Below are 26,989 nucleotides of genomic sequence, written 5' to 3' on the forward strand. Positions count from 1 at the left end.
TTAGCTGCCCTTTACCTATTGAATTTCAAAGAATTTCAATGAGTTCACTATTTGCCACCATCAGCTAGACTTATGACATACATGAGTTGTCATTGAATTGCTTGCTGTATTTGAACGTGAAGTATGTAAACCTGAAGTGAAATAGTCTTTGTGTAGAAGTAAAAGGTACCATAATATTTTCTATATATCTCTCCATCACTCATTTTGACAAGTACAATGGAATAAGTGAGTTTCCAAAAACACTTAAACTTTTAATAAATCTAAATAATTTGAGAACAGATAGAACCATTTAAAATTTTAAATAATTAGATTGAAATTTGTTAATTTTAATTATTTTTGTTTTAACTGAAACGATATCCCTTTTCTGATAGATAAAAGATTATCCAATTTAAAGAGAAAATCCCCTGGAGCAGCTGAAGGTAATGTAAGCAAAGAAAATAGAGGAAATTTGTTATTGCTAGCATTTATATAGCACTTTAAAATGTGCAAAATGCTTCACAGATATCTCATTTTATCCTCACTATAACCCTGGTGGATAGATACTATTATTAGTTCCATTTTACAGATGCGGAAACTGAGGCCAACAGAGGTTAAAGTGACTTGCCCAGGGTCACAAAGCTAATAATTGTCTGAGGCAGGATTTGAGCACAAGTCTTCCTGATTCTGAGTTCTGTGTGCTATCTGCTTTCGTGCTGTTGTCTATTTAAGTAGGGGAAATACAGAAAAGTGAACTAAAAGCACAAATAGAGAAAATAGGATCCATTTCATTCATCATCAAGATTCAGAAGTACTGTTACTGGTGGAGAGGAAAAGCCATTGTTTACTTTATGTAAATACTTCAGCTCCAGATAACATATAACGCATCTTGTATGATAGCTTATGATATATCACTAATGACACCTTCAAAACACACATGCAGAATAAATTGGCAAGACAAAATACTGTTTTTAGAGGAAATGAGACACTTTTAATAAGCAAAATCAGACTAAAAAAAACAATTATGCCTATGACGTCAAAAAGATTTCTTGCATAGTAAAGAATTCACAGATTTGCTAAGTAGAAAAAGCCATTATCTGGGACTGTATGATTGGAATTGAGTTTAAACCAAAAGGTACTCTGCTTCTGAGTGCTGTGCTTATTGAGTTGTGGGGGTCACAGCCCAGTGAATTCTACATCTCCATCCTCTGATTCTTCCTCTTATCTTCTTCTCCTTCTCTCTCTAGGGAGATATGGATCTGCTTTATCAACCCTTGTTTGTTAACAGTCAGCTTGCTATCTGTTTTACCACTTTAATAAAAACCAGTTTCTTTGGTTCTAATTCTTACGTACAACATGACTAATGTGAAAATAGGTTTAATATGAATGTACATGTTCAACCCATATCAATTTCCATGAGACTGGAGGGAGGGGAAAGATGGGGAGAAAATGTGGAACTCAAAATCTTATGGAAGTGAGAGTTGAAAATTAAAAATAAAGTTAAAAAACAAAAAATAAAACCAATGTCTATAAGACAAACATTATTATTACTGCACGTGTGTGTGTGTGTGTTGGCATTTCATAAATAAACCACCTGGAGGGAGGCAAATGGGTGGCAGTGTACCTAGAGAAAGAGAGAGAGAAATAGATTTTCATAATTTCTGGAAACATTTTCAGCATGGGAGCTCAGAACTAGCCTAGAAAGAAATGTTATCGATTCATATTTTTAATTGGAACCAAAGACCCCTAGGCATGACTGAGAGTATAAAAGTCCCTTTGGGGAAAATGTTGGAATTAGCTCTTCTGAGATCAGTAGCTTTAGGCACCTTTAGTATCTTTATTTTTCTCAAGCAGGATTCAAGAGCTAAACCTAGAAATAAAGTAATGCCTGAAGGGGAAGAGTTTTGGAAATAGAAAGTACTGATCTTAGTGGATAGGTAGGACTGGCGTTGGGGTAGCCAAAAGGAAATAACTAGGTCTCTTGTTCACTAAATCTTCACATCTAACCCCATGCATTTCTGGAATCACAAACAATTGGAATTAGAAAGTGTCAGTGGTTTTTGCTTAAGATTTATTTCTATGCTTTTATAAAGTATAAGTTTTAAATTTTATTTGAAGAAAATACAAGTTAAGAAAATTATTTGCTTAGTTGTTTTATGAAAAGTATAGGAGGAGTGAGATGATTTTTTAAAAATTGGGCAGTTGTAAAAAGTTTAATAAAAGAAAATGACAAGACAACATATCAAGACTTTCAAAGGAGTCCTTAGAGATTTATATCTCTAAACACTTTGATCCAAAAAAGAGAAAGAACATATGAATGAATTGAGTATGCAACTAAAAAAAAAAAAGCCTGGAAAAGCAATAATTAAAAAAAAATGCAACTAAACATCAAAATAGAAATTCTGAAAATCAAAAAAGTGATCAACGAAACTGAAAGCAAAACAAAATGTTGAATTGATAAAATTAAGAGCTATTTTTTGTGGGGGAGGGAGACCCACATTAATGAAATAGATAAACTATTTGCCAGGATGATTACAAAAAGAGGCAAATCAAATTTCTGGACTCAAAAATAAAAAATGGAGTGCTCATGACAAATGAAGAAGAAATAAAAAAAATTATTATAGGATGTTATTTGACCCAATTATATACAAACAAAACTAATGAATTAAATAAATGAGATGGAGAAATATTTACAAAAATATAAAATGCCCAGATTAACAGAACAAGAAATACAGAATTTAAACAACCCTCTCTCAGAAGGGAAAAAACTGAATAAGCCATATCTTAACTCCCACAGAAAACAAAAATCAGAGACCAGGTAGATTTAAAAGTTAATTCTTTCAAACACATAAAGAGAAACTAATTCTAATATTACATAAATTACTTGCACAATTAGGGGAAAAAAGGGATCCTATCAAATTCCTCTTATGACGCAAGTATGGTCTTGATACCTGCAACAGGGAGAGACAAAACAGAGAAAGAAAAACAGATAGGATTGTGTGTAATAGTAATAAATTAGAGGCCTTTCCAATAAACCATGGGATAAAGCAAGGATGTCCTTTATCACGACTGTTATTTGTTATAGTTCTGAAAATACTGGCTATAATAATGAGAAAAAGAAAAATTGAGGGAATAAGTGTAAGCAAAAAAGGAAATAAAATGATCACTTTTGTAGATGGTCTACTTAGAGAAACTTAGTCAAGCTAAAATTAATTAAAATAATTACTTGAGCAGGGTAGCAGGACATGAAATAAAGTCATGCAAATCATCAATCTTTCTGTACATGACCCAAAAATCTAAGTGTAAAGAAAGAGAAAGATAAATACAGCAGAAATAGAAAGATAAATTTATATATATGTATATATATGAACACACATATGTATATATGAGTGTATACATACATACATACACATGTATATGTATGCATGTACACACAAATATACATATACACACATATATAAACTGTCAGATAACAAATAGACTGTATCATAAAGATCAGGTGGTCCGGTCTAATGGCATATTGATATGTGTGAAATACCCCCCACACTAAGTCTCCAGGGAGCCTGTCTTTCCACATTTTAGGAGAATAGAAGGGTGGCTGAGGCTGGGCACTTTCTCACATCCAAAAAAAGGGAAAAGAACCTATTGTACAAAAATATTTATAGCAGCTCTTTTTGTGGTGGCTAAGAAGTGGAAATTATGAAGATGACTATCAGTTGGGGCACATACTTTTATATATGTATATATAAGTATATATATATACACACACACATATGTATATATACATATATACATATACTCCTATATTTTTCATAAAATAACTAGGCAAATAATTTTCTTACTTTGTATTTTCTTCAAATGACTGGCTAAACCAGCTGTGGTATATTATTGTAATGGAATATTATTGTGCTATAAGAAATGACAAGCAGGATGATTTCAGAAAAATCTGAAAAGACTTTTTATATGAAGTGAACAGAACCAGGAGAATGTTGTACACAGTAATAGAAATACTACACAATGAAGAACTGTGAAAGACAGCTATCCTCAGCTATACAATGATCCAAAACAATCCCAAAGGACTCGTGATGAAGCAGAGAAATAACTGATATTGACTGAATACAGACTGAAGCAAGCTATTTTTCACTTTTCATCTTTTTTGAGTCTTCTTATACAAAATGACTAATATGGAAATGTTTTACATAATTGCCCATGTATTACACACACACTTATATGTGTGTATGTGTATGTGTGTATGTGTGTGTGTGTGTGTGTGTGTGTGTGTGTGTGTGTGTGTGTGTGTGTAATTGCTTACCATTTCAGGGAAAGAAGGGGAGGGAGGGACAGAGGGATAAAATTTAGAACTCGAAACTTTAAATAAAAATGTTTAAAAAAAGAGAAAAAGAAAACCCCAGATGGTCATGGAGAGTCGGACATGACTGAAATACTGAATAGTAACCACTGTATGGCGGAAACTGGGCACAGACCAGCGCCTGACACCGTACACAAGAATGAAGTCCAAATGGATAGCATGATCTAGACAAAGATTTCTTGAACAGAAATTGAATCACGATAGATAAAGTGAGCAAATTTGATTATATGAAGTTGAAAAGATTTTGCACAAACAATAGGAAGTTAAAATTAGACGGGAAAGTAAAATGGGGGGAAAATATCTTTGCAGCAAATTTCTCTGATAAAAGTATAATGTAGAATATACATATAAGGAACTGATTCAAATATATAAGAGTAAGAACAATTCCCCAATGGTCAAAGGATGTAAATAGGCAGTTCTCGAAGAAAGAAATCTAAGCTATCAACAACAACGTGAGAAAATGCCCCAAATCACTAACAATTAGAGGAATGAAAATTAAAATGGGGTCCTAAACTAATGTGGAATGGATTGGAAGGAAAGGAAGAGACTTTTTGGAGGAAGGAATGACATTGTTTTCTTGTCAATAGGCCCTGTGCTTATGTGTTGAAACTACACTCTGAGCTAGGCTCCCTCACCTTCTACCCAGGAGGATTCTCCAACTCTGGGTATTAAACAATCTTCTCTTTCTTTGCTGTAGGACGAGCCCATCAGTCTCTCTTGATGACTTGCACAAACTACCCATGATCATTTGGCAACTACTACCACCTTTCGCTCTGTTACACACCCATCAGATGAAAGGAAAATGGCAATTGCTGGAGGGACTGTGGGAAGACAGATATACTAATGAACAATTGGGAGAGCTGTGAATTGGTCCAACCATTCTGGAGAGCTATTTGGAACTATACTCCAAAAGTCACTAAAGCGTACACATCTTTGGCCTAGAGATATCACTTACTAGGCCTACATTGTAAAAAGATTAATGGAAGAAAAATAGGACTTATATGTACAAAAATATTTTTAGCAGCTCTTTTTGTTGTAGCCAAGAACTGGAAAAGCAGGGTGGAGGGTATTGGGGAATGGCTAAGTAAATTAAGGCATTCAAATGTAATGTATATTAATTACTGTATTGTAAAAAAGGACTGTTTCAGAGAAAACTGAGAAGACTTGGGGTCTGTGAGCAGAACCAGGAGAACAACTTATATAGTGACAACATTGTAAAGAGAAACAACTTGGAAAGATGTAAGAGCTTTAATCGATGCAATGGCACACCATGACGATAAAGGACTGATGATGATGGTGAACTGTGCTACCCATCTCCCCTGAGTGCAGGTTGATGGACTCAAGGTGTAGGATGAATCAAAATTTTTGAATATTGGCAAATGTGTAGATTTATTTTCCTTGACTCTTTATTTGTTATAAGAATCGTGATTTTCTTTTCTTTAGTTGGGGGTGGGGTATAACTAAAAAAGAGAAGGAAATAAAGTCACTGAAAAACTTAACAACTTTCACAGAAGAGAAGGATATTTAGAAGGAAATACAAGTAAGCAATATAATTTTGAAAATAATAGATTGAATTTATTATATACTTTTAAAAAGCTGTACATAATAGAAATTCATGATTTCACATATAATCCTCTTTTTTTGTTTTACTTAGTATATGTAAAAGCTGCTTTTTGATTTTTGTAAAGTTCAGAATAAAAAAAACCCAGAAAGTTACATTCAATTTATCGTATGCTTTTTTTTTTAAAGCCAGTTGTGCATAATAGAGATTTGTGGTTTCATCTGCAATCCCCTTTTTACATTCTACTTTGTATATGAAAATACTCCCCTTTTTGATGTTTATTAAGTGCAGAATAATAAATTTAAATTTGAAATGGAGAGGTTGTTATATAATAAAGGTTGGAAATCACTGCTTAGGGAGTCTTAAGCGTCAGGGTGAAGAGCTTTTAGTTCCTAAGGCCATGGTAGTTGGCAAGTAATCATGAGTATTTTAAGAGAGTCTTCAGGGGAGACTGATGAGTTCCTGGTCCTAGGAGACTGGGACAGCAAAGAAAGAAAAGATTGCTTTAACATCCAGAGCTAGAGAATCCTGCTGGTTAGAAGGTGAGAGGACCTAACCCAAAGAGAGCATAGCTTCATCACACAGGCATAGGGCCTACTGCCAAGAAGGCTGTGATTCTTACCTTGAAAATAACTCTTCCTTGTGATTCCTAGCCTTGACTGGTTATTATCATAGCCTGTTAACTAGTTCCCCTACCTCTAGTCTTTCCTCCCTCCAGTCTGTCAATCAATGGCTAAAGAAATCTTCCTAATTCACAGCTGTGATCATTTCACTCCTCATCTCAAAAAATATCAATGGCTCCCTATGGTCTATGATAAAATACAACTCTTTAATTTTGCCTTCAAGGCCCTTCACAATCTGATTCTAATTTACTTTTTCAGTCTTATCTTACATTACTACTCATTATATACTCTATAAATGTACTCCTACCTGGGTGGACTCACTATTTCCTGAGCTCATCCTGATCCCTCCATGGATTCCCCATTCTTAGAATGGATATCCTTTTATTAAATTAAAATTAATTAAAATGAAAAATCTTTTTATTAAAATCTTACTTGTCCTTCCAGAACCAATTTAAATGCCTTCTCCTCCATGAAGCCTTTCTTAATCACTCCTTCTTCAAGCCTCTAAATATCTCCTTAGTTTCAAATATACATTGGATTTTGTGTGTATCTGTAGTACATGACATGAGGGTAGTCTGGACCTGTGATTTAGAGCTGGAAGGGGCTGGGAGGTCATAGGGTCATATTATAGATGAGGAAACTGAGGTCCAGAGAGATTTGGCGGGGTGCCCAGGTTCAGAAAGCTAGTGTCTGAAGAAGGATTTGGATTCAGGTTTTCCTGACTTCCCATCCAGCACTCTGTCATGGGAACTTCCAGTGAAGAAATCCCATCTACTTATACAGATTGTTCTGCAACTGGAAAATCTTAGAGAGTTACCTGGGGCCCTGTTAAGGAAGATTAAGGGAGATTTGCCCATGGTCACCCATCTTGTTTGTGTCAGAGGCTGAATTCAAACCATCCTGGACCATCTCCAGTCATCCTGATGAATATGTGGTCACTGGACCCAGATGGCTCAGGAGGAGAAAGTGAGGTTGGTGTCCTTGCACAGCTCTCTCTCACTCAAATCAAAGTCAAGTGCAAGTCATGTCATCATTTCTCTGATGTCACGGTCTTCTTTGAAAACGAAAGAGGAACACAGACAGACAGAATCCCTCTTTACTGATCCTCTCCTAAGCTTTTTTGAACTGGCCAATGATTCACCAAATGTGGGGAAATCCAGGTGTGGAAACTTCCTCTGCTGATGCAGACCAGCACCTCCTCTTTAACAATATAGTCTTAAAAAATTGTTCAGAGCACTGAGCAGTTAAATGAATTGCCCATCCTCAGACAGCAGAAACTGGACTAGAACCCAGGTCTTCCTGACTTCAAGGTCATCCTTCTTTTAACTTACAGCAGACAGTCTCTCCTAGGGATGTAATAAAATTCAGTATGTATTACAGTCATTTGCATATATGTGTGATTTTTCCACAAGTCTTGTAAGCTCCTTAAGAGCCGTGGCTCAGTTTTCTTCCCCCGATTTGTGTTTCTGACTTTCTGAACTTCTCCCCCTTGACTTTTTTTCAGCTCCTGGGGCCTGCTCACCCTGGAACAGCTCTGTTCCAGTCACCTTCTCCCACTGATGGGTACTTTCCATGGGCTACATTTGGGGGAGGGGCCCAGGCTTGCCATCCTCATTCCCCTCCCAGCTGTGCTTCTGACTCGGAGAATGTCTTCATGTTGCCACTACTTCATCTACTTTTCAGCTCCTTTTTATGTGTTATGTTCAGTTATGTGCCTCAATTAGAATATAAGTGCCTCAGGGGCAAGGACCATCTATTTTTTTTCTTTTTGCCTATAGTTGAATCCCCTGTGTTTAGTACAATGCTTGACCCATTGCAAGCCCTTAATAAATGCTTGCCTTGGTGCAATTAGATGGTGCATTGGATAGAGTATTGGCCCTGGAGTCTGGAGGACCTCAGTTCAAATTTGACCTCAGACCCTTGCTAATTATGTGACCCTGGGCAAGGCACTTAACCCTGATAGCCTTACCAAAAAAAAATTTTTTTTAAATGCCTGTCCTCTACCTATCTATGTTGTGTTGTCTTCTATTTGTGCATTCCCAGCATTTTACACAGTAATCTACAATAGGTATTATTTTAATTAAAATGACTGCCCTGTGCCAGTATAGGGGCAAAACAACCACACAGATCCATTTGACTGTGAGAGCCTGGAAGAAGAAACTGTCAGCTGAGACGGGCAAGAGCTAATTAGATTCCAGCCCTAAAAGGTCCCCAAGAGTGGCCCTGAAGGATTGCTTTAGGAAGGAAGCAGGACATGCTGGGTGCATCAGGGCAACAGACCTCTGTGTCTCTGTAGCACTGTGAAAGCTGTCTGCACTGAATCTAGCCCTGTCACGCCTTATGCCAAGAGCAAATATTTTTCATTGTGTTTAGAAGTTTGGTTTAAGTGAGTGTGGCTGTGGCTACCTTACTCCTGAAAAAGAGAGTGGAGAAGCAGGGTGGGCATCTCTAAGACTGAGTCCTGGGAAGGCGGTAGCAGTAGGAGAGAGTGAAAGCTATGAATCCCCTGGGCCATCAGAAGGGGGATAGCCACAGTCATGACAAGACAAAAGGTAAAGGTTGAGAGTGGACTGAGTTCTTTTTTGTTGTTGGCATTGCTGTAAATTTTTTATTCATTTTAAACTTAAATGCAAAATGAGAAAAGAAAAAAAGGAACATTTTCTTGTATACAGCAAAACATAAAAAAGATTCAATCTAAAACAATAAATTTCCATTTCAAGAAAACTTAGATAATAAATACTACACATTGTTTTCAAAGCTACTCAGCTTTTCTTTTCTTCCCTTTAGGTTTTCTTTTGTTCTCTGCTATGGACTATTTACTTTATTTTTCTCCTCCCCCAAGAAGGATATATGTGTGTATGTATACGTGTACCTGTTTGTGTATGTATATATACAATAAACATAGATATCTATAAATATACACATACATACCCAATGTACTCATATACATATATATGTAAGACCATACTTTGCATATTTCTGCCTTGAGTGAGTTCTTAGACCTCATGCTGAGAGAGTCATTTTCAGAGACACCCGTCAAACTACTAATTTCCTCCCCACAAGACTTTAAAGTCCATTTCCACCACTCCATCAACCCTAAAGCCCTCATGGAATTCTAGAATGCTATAAATGAAAATCCTGGCTCAGAGTACAACTAGTGATTGAATGATTCTGCATTTAGGGAGCTTGGAAGGTGTGGCTACCGTCCAGGGATAAGAGAATCCAGCAGAAACTCCATAGGTATACAGGGTAGAAGGAAGTTGGGGTGGGGTGGGGAATCCTAAGGAAAGGGATAGTGTGAATGTTGCCTGATCTGCTGGGAAGGGACACAGTATAGTCTTTCTCAGTCTATTTGTCTGATGCCCAGGAGCCACAATGAATTACTGTAGAATCTATTTGGGCGAAGAGGGGGGCAAAGGAGGAGACAAGAACAACAAGACTTTGTAATGGTTTGGGATGGGCTCATAGCACCCTCCCGCTTCTCTTCGTCTCCCCTCCCTTTTCTTCCCTTAGTCTTCCCAAACCAGATTTTCCTCTTCAGTCCTTCTCTTACCTATGCCCTCTCTCGCCTTTCTTTTCTATTCCCTTTTCTCTCTCCTGCTTTCATTCCTCCCTACCTCCATCTTTCTCTATTTCTTCCTTCACTCTCCCTCCTATTTCTTTCCCTCCTTTTTTCTTTTCTCACCACCTTTTTCTTCTATACTTTCCTCTTTTTTTCTCTCTCCTTCCCTCTGTAACCCTGCTAATTAGCCTTTCTCTCTCCTCTTCCTCTTTCTTTATCTTTACCTCTACTCCAATCCTCTCCATTGAGGTTTTCAGGGGGGATAGACATACACACACACACACACACAAACATATTTTTAATATATACATATATATACACACATATATACACATACATACATATATATGTATATATCTAAACTCAAGTTCAATTAGAACCCAAAGAAGGCCAAATTTTGCATATGTTGTGGGTTTTTTGTTTTGTTTTGTTTTGTTTTGGTGGGAAAGTGGGAGAGGGAGATTCATGGATTTGAACACTACATAGAAGGGGGCCAGAATCCCCCCTCTGCAAAAACACTTCTTAACACTTTTCAAGATGCTACTGTTGTCAAAACACACCTCTACCATAGGATTATAGATCAAGGATTTTTAGACTTGGAAGGCATCTTACAGGTCAGAAAGTCTAATACCCTCATTTTATAGATGAGATAACTGAATCTGAATTTGAACTCAGCACCTCTGACTTAAAATCATAGACTTTCAATCATGGTGCCTTACATTTGTGGGGATGGAGGAGTGGGGTTCCAGCCTTCAGTGATGTCTCTTCCTGTGCATTCCTGTGGCATTCTTTGCCTCTTACTTCATACTCCTTATCACATTCTCTCTTGTATTATAGTTATTTGAGGAAAACCAGGCAGTAGATCTGGCAGGAAACCTTCTTTTTTGGTCAGTGGTTCAGGGTTTGAGGAGGGAAAAGTCTCTAAGCTGGAAAGTCAGAGAGGAAATAGCTGGGAGAAGGGAAGGGAGAGACACCTCCTGAGTCAATCCCATGCATCTTTCTAGTTATGATGGCCTCTTTTCTGGCCTGGGAAACATAGAGGAACTTGATGCTGTAAGAAATGATGACTTGGGGATTTCCATTATGCCCTCTCTCCACTTTTGGGGTGATAAGAGAGTTGGGATCCATGACCCTTAATTTGGAAAGTCAACTCCTTTTGGCCACTTTTCCAAGTTTGTGCTTTATCTAGGTCTCTTTGAACTACACCCATGCCCCTACGGTCACTGTTCCCATCCCTGTTCTCCTCAGCCAGGTAGTAGAAGTGGAGAGTATGTGGAATAGAATTTACCTCCTTCCTTAATGAGGCTAAAGTTATGGCTAAAAAGTCTCCCTAAGCAGTCCTGCCTACCTAGGCACCAGGCAGAGAGGAATTCAGTTTTATTTTGTTCCACTGGAGTGACAACCAAATTTTTCTGGAGAGAGGAAGGTCTCCTTGAAGGAGGGGTAGGACTCATGCTCATCCACACCCCCAAACCTCTCCCATTTGGCTGAGGAGAAAAGGAGAAAATGAGGTATATTAGAACCCTGGAATTAGATTCAGAGGACCTGGGTTCAAAATCCTGCCTCTTTTTCGGAGAAGGAAAGAATTTATGACCAAACAAGAGATAGAGAAATTATGAAATGTAAAATGGATAATATTGATTACATTAAATTAAAAAAGGTTTTGTACTAACAAAGCCAATGTAACCAAGATTAGAAGGAAAGCAGAAAACTGGGAAACAATTTTTACTGTCAATGTTTCTGATAAAGGCCTCATTTCTAAAATACATAGAGAACTAAGTCAAATTTATAGGACTATAAGCCATTGCCCAATTGATAAATGATCAAAGGTTATAAACAGGTAGTTTTCAGATGAAGAAGTTAAAGCTATCTATAGTCATATAAAAAATCATCTGAATCACTATTGATTAGAGAAATGCAAATTAAAACAACTCTGAGGTATCACCTCACCTCTATCCAATTGTCCAATATGACAAAAAAGGAAAATGATAAATGTTGAAGAAGATGTGGGATAATTTGAACACGAATGCATTGTTGGTAGAGTTGTGAACTGATCCAACTGATTGTGGAAGAGCAAGTTGGAACTATGCCCAAAGGGCTATAAAACTGTACGTACCCTTTGATCCAGCAAACACTACTAAGTTTGTATGCCAGAGAGATCATAAAAAGTGGAAAAGGACCCATATCTACAAAGTATCTATAGCAGCTCTTTTTGTAGTGGTAAAGAATTAGAAATTAAGGCCCATCAAATAGGGAATGACTGAACAAGTTGTGGTATATGAATGTAATGGAATGTTATGGTGCTGTAAGAAATGATGAGCAAGACGATTTCAGAAAAACCTGGAAAGAATTACATGAACTGATGCTGAGTGAAATGAGCAGAACCAGAACACTGTGCAACAACCAACTCTGAATGACTTAGCTTTTCTCAGCAACACAATGATCTAAGATAGTTCCAAAAGACTTATGATGGAAAATGCTGTCCACGTCTAGAGAAAGAACTGTGGAATCTGAATGCAGATTGAAGCAAGCTATTTTCTCTCTCTCTTTTTCTTTTTTCTCGTGGTTTTCCCCTTTTGTTCTGATTCTTCTTTCACAACATGACTAATGTGGAAATAAATTTAATATGATTGTACTTGTACAGCCTATATCAAATTGCATGCTCTCTTGGGAAGGGGGAAGGGAAAGGAGGCAGGGAGAAAAAAAATTTGTAACTCAAAATCTTATAAAAGTGAATGTTGAAAACTATCTTTACATGTAATTGGAAAAAATAAAATACTACTAAATGGGGAAAAAAATCCTTCCTCTTTAACTTAAGCAAGTAGTTTAACCTTCTTTGAGACTTGGTTTCCTTCTCTGTAAAATGAGGAAGATGACCTCTCAGGTCTAAATTAAAATTCTGCAGTAATAGTTCCAGAGAAACTACAACCCTAGTTAAACAATAGCACTGAATTATAACCAGAGGTGGGTATGGTGAACTTGTGTAGGGAAAAGTTTGCAAATCCTGGATGTAGTGGGAAGATGAGTTTCTAATTTAGTTACACTCTTTGGGACAACTCTAAGCACCTATAGCTGAAACTCCTTAAAGTCTATCTTGTACTCCTGCAGGTTTTTTCAGGATTTGCTCTTTAGGTTCTTATTCGAGATCTTTGACCCTCAAAAATAATCACAGAGGATAAGCCTTGGGCTGGTCACCTTGCCCATCCATCTGGTCTTATATGGGGGTAGCTTCCAGGGGTGGGAAACCAGTTAACATTGAGTCCTTTGGCCTCAGTCCTTCCCCTAGCAGATGGAGCTTTGGGCACTGGACTGAGACCTAAGGGAAATGATGTGCAGCCATGTAGAACAGAAAAGCTGAAGTCACCAATTCTTAGGAAGCTGAGAATGGGGGTGGTGGTGGTAGTGAACAGGCACTCTGGCTAGGGGTGGATACCAAGAATTAAGGCAAGCTGAGAGATGGAAGTGAGAAAGGAGCACATTCCAAGAATAATGGACAAAGGCACAGAAGTGGGAAAGATGAAAAGTTGTATGTAGGGAATGGCCAGCAGCTTAGTTTACCAGGAACAGAGGGCACGTGAAAGGGGAATAATATACACCAAAGCTGGAAAGGTAATTTGGAGTCAGAATGTAAAGGACTTCAAATACCAAACAGAAGAGTCTGTAGTTTTTCCTAGCAGTAGTAGGGAGCCACTGTAGTTTCTTGAGCTGAAGATCATATAGGATCCTAGATTTTGAGCTGGAAAGATCCTTAAAGGTCATCTAGACCAACTCCTTCATTTCAGAGATGAGGAATCTGAGACCCAGGGAAGTTAAGAAACTTGTCCAATGCCACACAGGCAATAAATAATGGAGGCAGGTTTGAACCTAAGAATATTACTCTGACAGCTATGTGAAAAACAGATTGGAGAGGAGAGAGAGAGAGAGACAGAGAGAGAGAGAGAGAGAGGCTGAGGCAGGCAAACCAATTAGGTTATTGTTAATAATTCAGGACATAGGGGCAGCTAGGTGGCACAGTGGATAGAGTACTGGCCCTGGAGTAAATCCAGCCTCAGACACTTACTAGCTGTGTAACCCTGGGCAAGTCACTTAGCCCTGATTGCCTCCAAAAAAAAATAATCCAGGGTGTATAATAATAAAAATATTAATAATAGCAATGTTAATAATTGAAGCTCTTACCTCCATGAAGGATGGGAATTGAGGAGAGGAGAAAGGTCATGCTTTCCTCATAATTAAAAGTCTCTCAGGATGGAGGCGTCAAAGAAAAACCCTAGTACTCCGTCCAAGTTTCCCCCAATCTCTGTGGCTAAATACTGCTCCTTAAGGTCTTCCTGCCATCCCTCTGGAAGCTAATCCAGTCTTGTTCTCCAGCTCTGGTTCCCTATGTTCTTTTCAAAATTTTTTTTGATCCAAAGGGACCAAAAGCTCCTTTGTTACCAAACTCCCACCCTGTCCTAGACTCTGGGTTATCCAGGGTTGAAGGCAAACTTCTCTTTTATGTCTGCCCATCATAGAATGGATGGCCTGAAACATGGCGCTCCAAAGTGAAGCCATCTCTGAGTTACTGAAGCCAAGCTTTGGGGATCATGGGAGCTGGAGGGGCATGTCCTCTGTCCTTCTAACCTCTTCAGCATCTTCCATCTTCTCCTGAAAGAACATTCTCTGCCTCTGTCTCCACTCACACCTGGCATCCTGTGCCTGATAAATATCTCCCTGTGGGGCTACAGGGCCTCTCACCACAAACTCTTGTTTCCATGGAAACTTACCACCCCACCCCCACCCCCTGGGCCCCAGGCTGAGATGGCATTTGGGACGTCATCGGTGAGGGCTTGGGAGGGAAGTGGGGGAGGGCTGTAGCACTGTGACTCCCTGAATGCACAACTCAGGCCTAAGGCAGGGAGATAAGGACCTAGCTTAGGTTCAGTGCTAGGGCTACCAGGAAACCCTGGGGCTCCCTGGGTTTGGGAGGGAGGGGCAAGCAAACAGAGCTCCTTGGGTGAGCTGGATTGAAATAGTTTCACTCTTAGGGTGCTTTTTGTCTAACCAGCCCCTACATTCGGGGAGTTCTATTCCAAGACAGAACTTTTTTCTGGAGAAGAACACATTTCTGGTGGTCCCGCCTGACCTCCCACTCATCACTAGAATAATAGGGCAAATATGGTAAAGAGAGTTTAGGGAAGATCTTCTTCTTCCCTCCTCCCCATTATGTAGTGTGCTCAAAGTCTCACCTTTATCTGGCTTATGATTCAGGGCCCCTTTAACCCCCTGGGCTGGGAGTAAGAGGAAGGAGAAGGGGACCTTTTCTGACAAGTTCACCTTGGAGCATATAGAGAGCATGGAAATACTCATATAAACATCTACCCAGAGCGACTCAACACATGCACATACAGATATATATATATGACATACTAACACATGCACGCCACAAACATATACTCATATAGATAGACATGGATACACATACAGACATACCTGTAGCCCACCTGGGCTTTCTCATAGACACAAAAGTGAAAATCCCAGAAGTAATTAACTCTGGATCTGAAGAATGCTTGGAATCAGGGGAGTGGATCCTGGCCTATGGTTAACGTGCTGGTGTAACAAGGGAGTTTGGAGGCAGTTCAGGGTGAGGACTCACTGAGACCTAGTGGGACAAGGTGCTAGGAATGATGGTTACTCAGACTCCATATAACCTGAAGGAGGAGAGAGACTTCAGGTAACAGAGGGAAGCAGAGAATGAGAAACAGGGAGGTCTCTGGTACCCCTCCAGAGAGGTTTTATGTATGTGTCTATTCTCTCCTGGGCAAGGTAAATTGAGTAGACATCATGATGGGTTCCAGAAGCCTAACTTTTTATACTGTGCCAGAGGCAGAGATACTCAAAAGCCTACTGGAGGCAGAAAGGAAATTTAAGAGAAGGAAGAACCATTGGGTTGAGGATTCCCTGTGTGTGTGAGAGCAAGTCTTGTTCTCTGGCTCCTGTTCTGGCTGACAATGAGGTAGAGAGGATCTTCGAACAGTAACAGTGAGCTGCAAACAGCAACAAGTAAGGCAAACATCTGTAGAATTTTAAGATCAACACTTTGCATGAGCATGGATGGATTTTTCAAGCTGCAACAGTCCTGGGACCTCACTGTCTTGTTAATTTTCTGCTTCAGCCTGGAGGGTTGAACAGACAGGGCCACATTAGGAAAACTCAGCTTAGTCTTCCAATCCTTCCTCTCCTCAAGGGAGGCCATCTTGGGATAGATTACCAGAGAGGGGAGCCTGCCACCTCGAGGTCACATGTGACCTTCTAGGTCCTTGGGTGTGGCCTTTTGACAGAATCCAAGTTTTATAAAACAAATCCTTTTATTAAGGAGATTTGTTCTGTGAAGTTTGGATTCAGTCCAAGGGCCGCACTTGAGGACCTAGAGAACCACATGTGGCCAGGAGTTGGCTGGTTCTCTACTCCTGGACTAAATGAATCAATAGAAGTGGATTTACTGAATCCAGTCTGGAAAGATTCTGATCTGAGCATCATCATTTTACAAGGTTTTGAAAAGTCAAATGACTTGCCTTGGGTCACATAGCAATGCCAACTCTTAAATGTTGGAGCCAGGCTATGAATTCAGATCTACTCACTTAAATTCTGCTATGTAATGCTACCTTTTAGTATGATGCGATGGCAGTCAAGAGACCTGGTTCCAATACCACTTTTGGGTAAGATACTTCGCCAGATGGGAGAATCATTTGCCCTGCTTACGTCACAGGGTAGGAAGGTTGTAAATCTCTCTTGTGTTACCATATTCTTGTAATAACTCTCCTGGTTAGTAGCAAAGTCAGGATTAGAAAATCCAGGTCTCCTTGGTCTCAAATTCAGTACTTTCACCACCAGACCAAATTGTCCCTGAATAAAGGGTAAATAGTTGCCACAAGAAGTGAATGTCATGGCTTAAAATTGCTACTGTCTGACATCGTAAAGTTGGACCCTCTTGAAAAGAGCTTTAGAAAAGTAAAAGGAGTGTTATGAGATAGAATAACTTCTTATAGTGTAGCTTCTGTCTGCAAGATGAAGCAAGGACAGAATTAAAAGGTCTTACAGAAATTCTTGTAGGGTGGAGTCCTTTAAGAATTTACTGAGAAACAAAGAGGCTCTTTAAGAAATCTGGACAATCTTAAAGTACCCAGAGGATATGGAACGTTGTGATGAGGGCCTCTTTTAAGTTGGAAAGTAGAATTCCATGAAAGTTCCAAACCCAGTTTCTATAGCAGTCGCAGAACGAACCCCTATCCCACCCCCAGTCTAAGCCCATCCTTTCTATTTTTGGTATTTTTACAAATTAGGTTTTTTTCAATACTTTTTCAATTAATGAAAATCTGCCTTCTCTCACTTCACACTTTCCCTCCATTTTCCACCCTACCCTACTCCACACCCCATTGAAAAAGAAAAAAATAAAACCCTTGTAAAAAATTCCCACATTGGCTATGTTCAAAAAATATGCCACAATTGGCACCCTGAGTCTATCGCCTCTCCGTCAGGAGTTGTCATGCATTGTCTTTGGTCCTTTGGAATCAAGTTTGTCCATTGCATCTTGTATTTCAAAGTTATTTGTCTTTACAAAGTTGCAATAATTGTATAAATTGTTTTTCTGGTTCTGCCCATTTTACTATGCATCAGTTCAAATGAGTCTGCCTTGCTTAAAACATCTTCATCATTTCTTACAGCATGATACTAATCCACTACATTCATATATCACACACCTTGTTCAACTATCCCCCAATTGATAGAAACTCTTCCTTTTAGAGCAAAAGGAATATGGATCACAAAGAGTTAAAATTACTTGTTCAATCCACCATCACCCAGTTAGAAAGATAAAGCCAGGATTAGAGACAGGGCACTCTCCCACAGTAGTACTGCTTTTAAAGTGGCCTTACCAAGTGGCCTAGATAATAATAATAATACCTAACATTATATAGCTCCTACTATGTGCCAGGCATCATGATAAGCACTTCACAGTTATCTTACTTGATCCTAATAACAACCCTGTGAGAGAGGTACAGATGATACAAACAGGGGTTAAGTGATTTGTCCACTGTCACACATGAGTGTCAGCGGTTGGATTTGAACTTAGATCTTCCTGACTCCAGGCTGGGCTCTCTATTTTATCTGCCCCTAGAGAAAATTAGCTGTTAGATTGTAAGGTCTTTGAGGGAAAGGAAAACTCTCCCTTAGCAAAGTGTTTTGTGCATAGAAGATTCTTAGCATATGATAATTAAATGAATAAATGAATTGCTTTAGATAGCATGAGAGAAAGTGTGAACAAACAACCTGGCAAAGTAGTTAGAATGCTGGATTTGGATTCAGGAAGACTTGGCCTCCAATCTATCTTTAAGTACTTAATAGCTGTGTAACCAAGGGGAAGTCCCACAATTTCTCTGGGCCTGTTTCCTCATCTGTCACATTGGGATGAAAAAAGCACCTATCTCACAGGGCTTTATTCATCGATAGGTTTTGACTGGTCCAGTCTAACAGGGACCCATGTGGCAAACAGAGATTTATAGGGAGTTCTAGAATGCACTATGGACTTTCCAGGGAGTCCATGGAATTGTGGAGAGCAGGAAGACAGCTGTGACTGGGTGGATACTCCGCTCCCCTGTTTTCATTCCTTACACATCAGGTATTTGTAGGCTAGGAACATGATTCTTTTGGGGACTCAGGATGTTGCCTGGTCACTCTGAAGGTTTAGGAAGTAGTCCTGCCCCAGACAAGGTGTATCTCCTCCAGCTAAGTCTCGTCCCACAAAAGCTTAACACACAAAAGACAATTACAGATAGCTAGTTTATCAAAGCAAGCAAGTAAAACAGTCATCAGGGAAGCTATGGAGATTGGTTTAGGTGATAGAATACAGAGGTCTAAAAGAAGCAGGCTGGAAGCAAATGAAATATCAGTTTAACTTTGGAGAAAATCTAAGAAGTCCTCTGAATCTCTGGGGGTATGGATGCTGGAACCCAGTGGATGCACTGGGATGCCGGTTCCTCCCCACATACTTATGGCTCCGGGGGCCTCCTGGTCATCATTTCGAAGTCTATGCCTTTCTCTCTCTTGCCTCTCCCTCTCCTTCTCCCTCTCCCTCCCTCCCTCCCTCCTTCCCTCCCTCCCTCCCCCCCTCCTTCTCTCCCTCTCCCTCTCCCTCTCTCTCTCTCTCTCTCTCTCTCCCTCTCTCTCTCTCTCTCCCTCTCCCTCTCCCTCTCCCTCTCCCTCTCCCTCTCCCTCTCCATCTCTCTCTCTCTCTCTCTCTCTCTCTCTCTCTCTCTCTCTCTCTCTGTCTTTCTCTCTCTCTGACTTAGCTATCTCTCAACTACTCTAGAAATATTGTAAATTACCAGATCAACCAAAGTATAATGAGTCAAATGGTACAGACAGTCAGTACTATAGGTGGTCAGAGGATGGAATAGAGGGACAGTCAAGTCAAGTCAAATCAAATCCAGCCAATAAGCATTAAGGCAGGCACAGTGCTCAACTCTGGGAATACAAAGAAAGGCAAAAACTCCTCAAGGAGCTTACATTTTAATAGGGAAGACAACATGTAAATTGTTATGTAAACATGTGTGTATGTGTATATATATATATGTATATATATATATACATATATATATTATATATGGAGAGAGAGAGAGAGAGAGAGAGAGAGAGAGAGAGAGGAAGACACTAAGAAGAGAGCCTTTGGGTGGTGGTGATGGGGGAGGGGGAGACAAGAAAAGGACTCCTAGAGCAAATGGAACTTAAGCTGAATCTTGAAGGAAGTCAGGGAACTAAGAGGCAGAGCCAAAGTAGTGGTGAACTCCAGATATGGGGAATGGGGAGCACAAAGGGACAGGGAGTGTTATGTTTTGAGTAACTACAAATAGGATGGAATTGTTGGAATGTGGAGTATGTGACTGGAAAGGTAGAAAGGTGTTAAATTATGAAGCGCTTTAAATGCCAAGCAGAGAAGTTTTTATTTGATCTTGCAGGTGATAGGAAGTCACTGGAACTCATTGAACAAGGTAGATGTCTTTAGACCTATGCTTTAGAATAGTCATCTTGGCAAGTAAGTGGAGGATGCATTGGTGTGAGGAGAGACTTGAGTCAGGGAAATAGGCTAGCAGGGTACTGCAGTAATTCCAGCAAGAGGTGATGGAGGCTTGAACTAGGATAGTGTCTGGGGGATTGAAGAGAAGGGAATGTGCATGATGCTGTGAAATTAGAAATAACAATATTTGGCAACAGATTGGCGATGTGGGAGAGTAAGAATGAGGAGGCTGAGGATGACATTGAGGTTGCAATTGCAGGTGACTGGGGAGATTGTAATGTTCGCTTTTGTTTGGGTTTTTTTTGGAGGCAATTGGTATTAAGTGACTTGCCCAGGGTCACACTGCTAGTGTTATAGATCGCATTTGAATTTAGATCCTCTTGATTCCAGGGCCAGTACTCTATCCACTGCCCTGATGGCAGTATTCTCAACAGTCACTGGGAAATTGAGAAGAGAGGGTTTGAGGGGAAACATCATGAGTTCTGTTTTGGACATGCTGAATTTGAAATGCCTAGGGGACATCCAACTTGAGATGTACAAAAGGAAGGACTGTAGCTCAGGAGGGAGATTGAATATCTGGGTATTATCTGCATAGAAATGGTAGTTAGACCCACTGGAACTGGTGACATCACCAGATGAGATAGGATAGAGCAAGTGTTGCTAATGAGGGGGCTGAAATTTTGTTTAAAAAATTTGTATTTCAACATAGTTGACTTTGTAATCTTCTATATTTTCTTTTGTGCATTTAAAAACATTTTGAGTCCATAGGCTTCATCACATTGTCAAAGAGGTCCATGACACAAAAATGATAAGAATTCCTGATATAGAGGGAGAAGAGAAGAGGGCCCAGCTTTAATTTTCTTTCTTTCCCAATGTGGAGTGGTGGTGGTGGGGAGAGAAGCATTTTACTTGATAGAAAAAAAAATACATAATTTAATCTTAAAAAAAATATGGCCCTTGTGGAAAAAAAATAATCTTGTACAACCTATACTCATTGGGGAAAAAAAAGGTAAGACTGCCAGGGACAGAGCCTTGGGGTACATTTGCCATTACAGAGATGAAGATCCAGGAAAGAAGACTGAGGAACAATTGAACAGATAGAAGGAACATCCAGAAGGAGATGGTGATCAACAGTGTCCAACACTACAGAGAAGTCAAGGAGGATGAGGATTGAGAAAAGCCTGTTCAGCTTGGCAAGTAAGAGATCAATGGTGCTTTGGAGAAGGCAATTTCATTTGAATGAGGAGACTGAAAACCAAATTTCAGAGAGTTTAGTAGAGAATGAGAGGAGCCAAGGGAAATGAGAGATAAATGAGATGGTGGAGATTACAGTGGGGAAGATCTGCTGAAGAAATTCGGAGCGGGGAGGATCAAAGGTACATGTAGAGAAGTCGACTTTGACAAGGAAGGCCCCTCTTCATCCAAGACCAGAATGATGTAGCAGATAGTGGTGGAAAATGTCCCAGTGAAGTGAGATGGGGAAGGCTTGAGTTGAGATGAAAAGGTTTAGGGTAGCTACTTAGGCAGCTAGGTGGAGCAGTTGATAGAGAGCCGAATCCTTTTGCCTCAGTTTCCTCATCTGTAAAATGAGCTAGAGAAGGAAATGACAAATCACTCCAGTATCTTTGCAAAGAAAACCCCAAGTAGGGTCACAAAGAGTCAGACACTATGGAAAATGACTGCACACACACACACACACACACACACACACACACACACAGCTGCTGTGCGGAGTAGGATAGGGAATGAATTAGGGAGGGATAAAATGTTTTTCTTGCAGTACTGAGGGTTCAATTGTGATCAAACCACAGAAAGTTGTGTTGGAAATAATCCACCTTTTCTACAGCACATGAATAGGAGCAAAGACTGTAGGTGGTAAAGTAATCCTGGATTTAGGTTTGGCTAGATGTGATATGTGATAAGACCAGGGGACAAGGAGGCATTTGAAAGTAGAAGATAATGTAGAGTTGAATTGGTTCACTAAGGAAGGAAAGGAGGATAGTGTAGCCAGGGCAACAGTGATGGCCTGGGAATAAACTGGAGATGGTGATTTCAGACCTGGATAAATGACCAAACCCAACAAACAGTCATTAACGGTTGGGTGATTTGGGAATGCTTTATAGAGCTGTGCTTGGGCCTGTATTAATATATTTTTTTAATCAATGACTTAGAGAAAGGCATAACTAATAATAGCTGATATTTACATAGCATTTTATAATCAATAAGGTAATTTCTTATGTCATAGAGGCTGATGAGAGATAAATCAATTTGGTGAGTTCCCCAATCAAATTGATAAAACTATGGGGCTTGGGCCTTAGGAGACAACCAAAAGATACCTTTCCATGGAATGTGGGTCTACCTCTGGAATGACCGAAGGGAAGTCAAGACTAATTGGCAGACTTCATCCAAGATGATTGGCGATTAAGACTCAAGGTGATTGGTTGACCATACTAATGCACATTTTCTTACTCCCAGGAGCAGTTGATGGAAATCTGTGGCAGAAACATATTGAAGAGGTGGAGAAATCACAGGTAGCCTGACTGTGATCCTGAAATCTAGGCTTCTGGCCCAAGAAGGAAGATTTTTTTGGCAGAAACAACTGCAGAGATGGTAGCAGCCAGGGCATTGAGAAATTTCCAGAAGAAGCATGCCAGTGTAGACAAAGTTCTAGAGGCTGGGGACTAGACCTTCAAGAGGGAGAAGGGTTTCCTGATATAACATGCCCTTTAGAGAATGAAGAGGGTAGTTGCTATGTTTCCTGTGATTTGGCCTACTTGGAGTAAAACCAGTGAACTACTCAGAGCTAGGTGTGGGGAACTTGTGGGCTCAAGGTCATATGGGGCCCTCAAGGTCCTTGAGTGAGGCCCTCTGACTGAATCTAAGCTTCATAGAACAAATTCTCTGGATAAAAGTATTTTGTTCCATAAAACTTGGACTCAATCAAAAAGCCACACCCAAGGACCTAGAAGGTCACATGTGGCCTCAAGGCCACAGGTTCCCCACCCAAGTCTCAGTGCAGGGATGGTAGAAAGGGAATTGAATCCTCATTTGGTAGCCTCCAAAGTACGTTTACCTTTGTGGGGTGGAGATGAGGTGAATCTAAACTACAGAGCAGTACTATGCATCTTGGGAGAATATTGTGGGATTCTACACAACTGAGGAACTCATCAGATTGTTAAGATAGCAAACATCAAATTTAGTTCCCTTTTGGGGGAGAGCTGATAGTGTTTTTGAGCGCTTTATCTGTTGTCCATAAATGTTTATGCGCTCCTCTGCATTTTTTTTCATCTTATGCATTTTTTTTCTGTACCTGATAAGAATTTGGGACCCTGAATCCTTGCACAAGAGCTGGGAATCTCTTTGGTCACATTTGGAGGAACCTAAACATGAACTATTCCCTGAGTATTTTAGGAGGTTTTTTTTTTCAGGGGCAATGAACCAAAGAAATACCTTTTTGAGGTCAATTTTTGAGACTGGATTCTGTCTCTGAGAGCCCAGAGTCTTGAGATGCTCTGGGTCATGTGTTATATGTGAGCCATACATTATCTATTCAAGCATCACAGAAACATCTAGCAATAACCTTGTGAGGTAGGTGTCAAAGTTATTATTATCCCCATTTTACAGATAAGGAAACTGAGATTCAGAGAGAATAAATGACGTAAGATATTAAGATCACAGATTTGGAGCTAAAAGGGACCATAGAGGACTTCTGGTATAATCCCTCTCATTTTTAGAGGACTTCTCCACGGTACCATAGCTAACAAATATCAGAGGAAGGCTCAATCCGAGGCCTGTCTTGGCTCTAATTCTAGTAGTTCATCCACTATGGCTTTGGTGGTGTGCTTACCAAGTGTGTGGATGGTACAACTCTGACAGGCATAGCTAACACATTGGATGCCATAGTCAGGATCCAAAATTATTGTGACAGGCTAGAACACTGGTCTTAATCTGATGGGATAGAACTTAATAGAGACAAATGTAAAATCTTATACTTGGTTTCAACAAGTCTACATCACTGTGCAAGATGGGGACAGGTTGGCTAGAAAAAAGTCTATGTGAACCTCTAAGTTCTTTATAGCAATGGCATCAGACTCAAAAGAGAAATAGACTCCTGCAGGCCACATATTGATTTAGAAAATCACAAATTAACAGTGTGTTTTAATTCTATTTTTATTTATTTTGTTAAACATTTCCCAATTGCATTTTAATTTGGTTCCTGCTACACTCAAGAGTGTTGGGAGCTTCAATCTGGACACCTCTGCTTTAATGGACTATAAGTTCAGTGAATCAGCTGTGTTGATGTAACAGTCCCAAATGTTAATGCAATCTCAGGCATGGTTAAAGATGGCATGTATCCAGGGCTGGGAAGGTGACTGTTCTGTTGCACTTTGTTTTCATCTGGCCATGTCTAGAATGTCGCATTTAGCTAGAAAAGATTCAGAAAAAGGCGAGCGCATCCAACCATTCTGGAGAGCAATTTGGAACTATGCCCAAAGGGCTACGAAAATGTGCATACCCTTTGACCCAGCAATATCGCTACTAGGACTATATCCCCAAGAGATCATAAAAATGGGAAAGGGTCCCACATGTACAAAAATATTTATAGCAGCACTCTATGTAGTTGCCAAAAACTGGAAGTCAAGGGGATGTCCATCAATTGGGGAATGGCTGAATAAATTATGGTATATGAATGTAATGGAGTACTATTGTGCCATAAGAAATGATGAACAAGAAGACTTCAGAGAGGCCTGGAAGGACTTATATGACCTGATGCTGAGTGAAAGGAGCAGAACCAGGAGAACTTTATGCACAGCAACAACCACAGTGTGTGAGAGTTTTTTCTGGTAGACTTAGATTTGTGTAATAACACAAGAACTTCTTACCAAAAAAAAAAAAAAAAATCCCAATGGAGGATCTCAAGGCAAAATGCCTGCCACACTCAGAGAGAGAAATATGGAAGTCACTCACATATTGTAGCAGATCATGTTTGTGTATGTGTATGTGTTTGTGTATCATGTTCTGATTTGTTATACGATTTCTTTCATTTATCTTAGTCTGACTACATAGCATGACTATAGTGAAAATATACTCAATAGGAAAGTATATGTAGAATCTATACAGAATTGTATGCAGTCGTGGGGAGGGAGGGGGGGAGGAGGGGGTAGGTGGGGGGGATAAAATCACAATTGTATGGCAGTGATTGTTAAACATTACAAAATAAAAAAAAATTAAAAAAAATTAAAAAAAAAGATTCAGAAAAAGGTAACCAGCTTGTCAAAGATCCCAGAGGTCATAGGGTGGAGGAACTGGGCTTATTTAGTGAGACATAATAGTTGTCCTTCAAATATTTAAAGGGCTGTCACTTGGAAAAGTGTTTAATTTGTTCTCCTTGGTCATAGACTGTAGAACTAGGAAATATGGGCTACCTTGGAAGATGTTTGGTTTCTCTTCACTTGAGGGTCTTCCAATGAAACACTGAAAGATCACTTGTCAGGTGCCATGTAGAGGGAATCCTTTAAAAAATGTCTTTTACTTATATATCAGTCATTTCCAGGTACACACTACCCCTCCCACCATTCTTATCATGTGACTGAGTGAATTGCTTTTTCAGATAATGGCTGATTGAGATTCCTTGTAAGGTCCCTTCAGACTCAGAGAATTCCTTGTTCTGTGATCAGATGTTCTCTGATGTAGCTCCTAGCCTTAACATTCCATGATCTAATTATTGTTCTTCTTAGTCCTTCCTTCTTGAAAAGGACCAAAGTCCTATTAACCTGCATGTGAATTAGATATAAATGGACAGAATTGTCAGCCTCTTTCTCTCCTTCAGAATCATAGGAGCTCGGTGGCAAGACAAAGGTCAAAAGACAAAGGTCAGGACAACTGGCGATGGCCCAGGATGCAGAAGGAACCTTGGCCTTTCTAAATTAAAGTCTTCCCCAGGTCTCAGTTTGTCTGAGGCCACACCTGTTCAATGACTAAGTGCTGGGTAAGAGTTTATAAAAGATGGCTCAATTTACCATCACAAAGATATCAATCTGGGAGGAGAAGGCTTTGAGAGTTTCTGGCCAAAACAGAAAACAATTGCTATTTACACTCGTTCTAAGCCCTAAAAATCTAAACAAAGAGCCACCGATTTTAAGGTGGAGCCAAGGAGCTCTATTTAAAACACTAAGGGCTTTTAAAAAGTCTGTTTTTTTCAGAGCTATATTTCAAGAAATTAAAAAATGAAAACCATGAAGGACAAAAAGTTGTCCAGCTATTTTAAAAAAATTATCGATGATCCTACGTGATACTGTGGAATCACAAAATAAATGAAGAAGGGACAAAATAAAAAAGATTTTCTCAGTCTGGGGATGTTTGTGTTTGACAAAAAAACAGAAATCTGTGACAATGATTAAAAAAAACACCAGCACACAAAGCTAGTAATTGTAGCTCAGAGAATGAGACTGAATATACACAAAGCTCCATGTGGTAAAAGTTGTGCTAAGTGAATTTAGAGGTATTTCTCTCCAGTTTTTTCTTAGCTCCTTTTCCGAAAATGCATCCTTTCCATATCTGCTTGTCACTGTGGAAAATAAAAATCCAGAAAGTCTAATAACTTTGTGTTTTTATAGTGGGGAAAATTTCTTCTATTCTCAGTTTATCTACATTTCATAAACTAAGAGATTTGAGATGCCTTGAAGTTCAGTAGCTACATTAACATTATTACTTAATTACAAATTACTTTAATTAGCATTTTAAATTAATAAAATAAATAAATTTATTATTTAGTGGTCTGGACTTGTTATTTCATCAATGTGAAGAACTCTCAACAGGAAACCCTAATCACTGAAGCAGCCTGGCAACT

The sequence above is a fragment of the Notamacropus eugenii genome, chromosome 3 (genome assembly GCF_028372415.1).
Source record: "Notamacropus eugenii isolate mMacEug1 chromosome 3, mMacEug1.pri_v2, whole genome shotgun sequence".
In the NCBI taxonomy this organism is placed as follows: Eukaryota; Metazoa; Chordata; class Mammalia; order Diprotodontia; family Macropodidae; genus Notamacropus; species Notamacropus eugenii.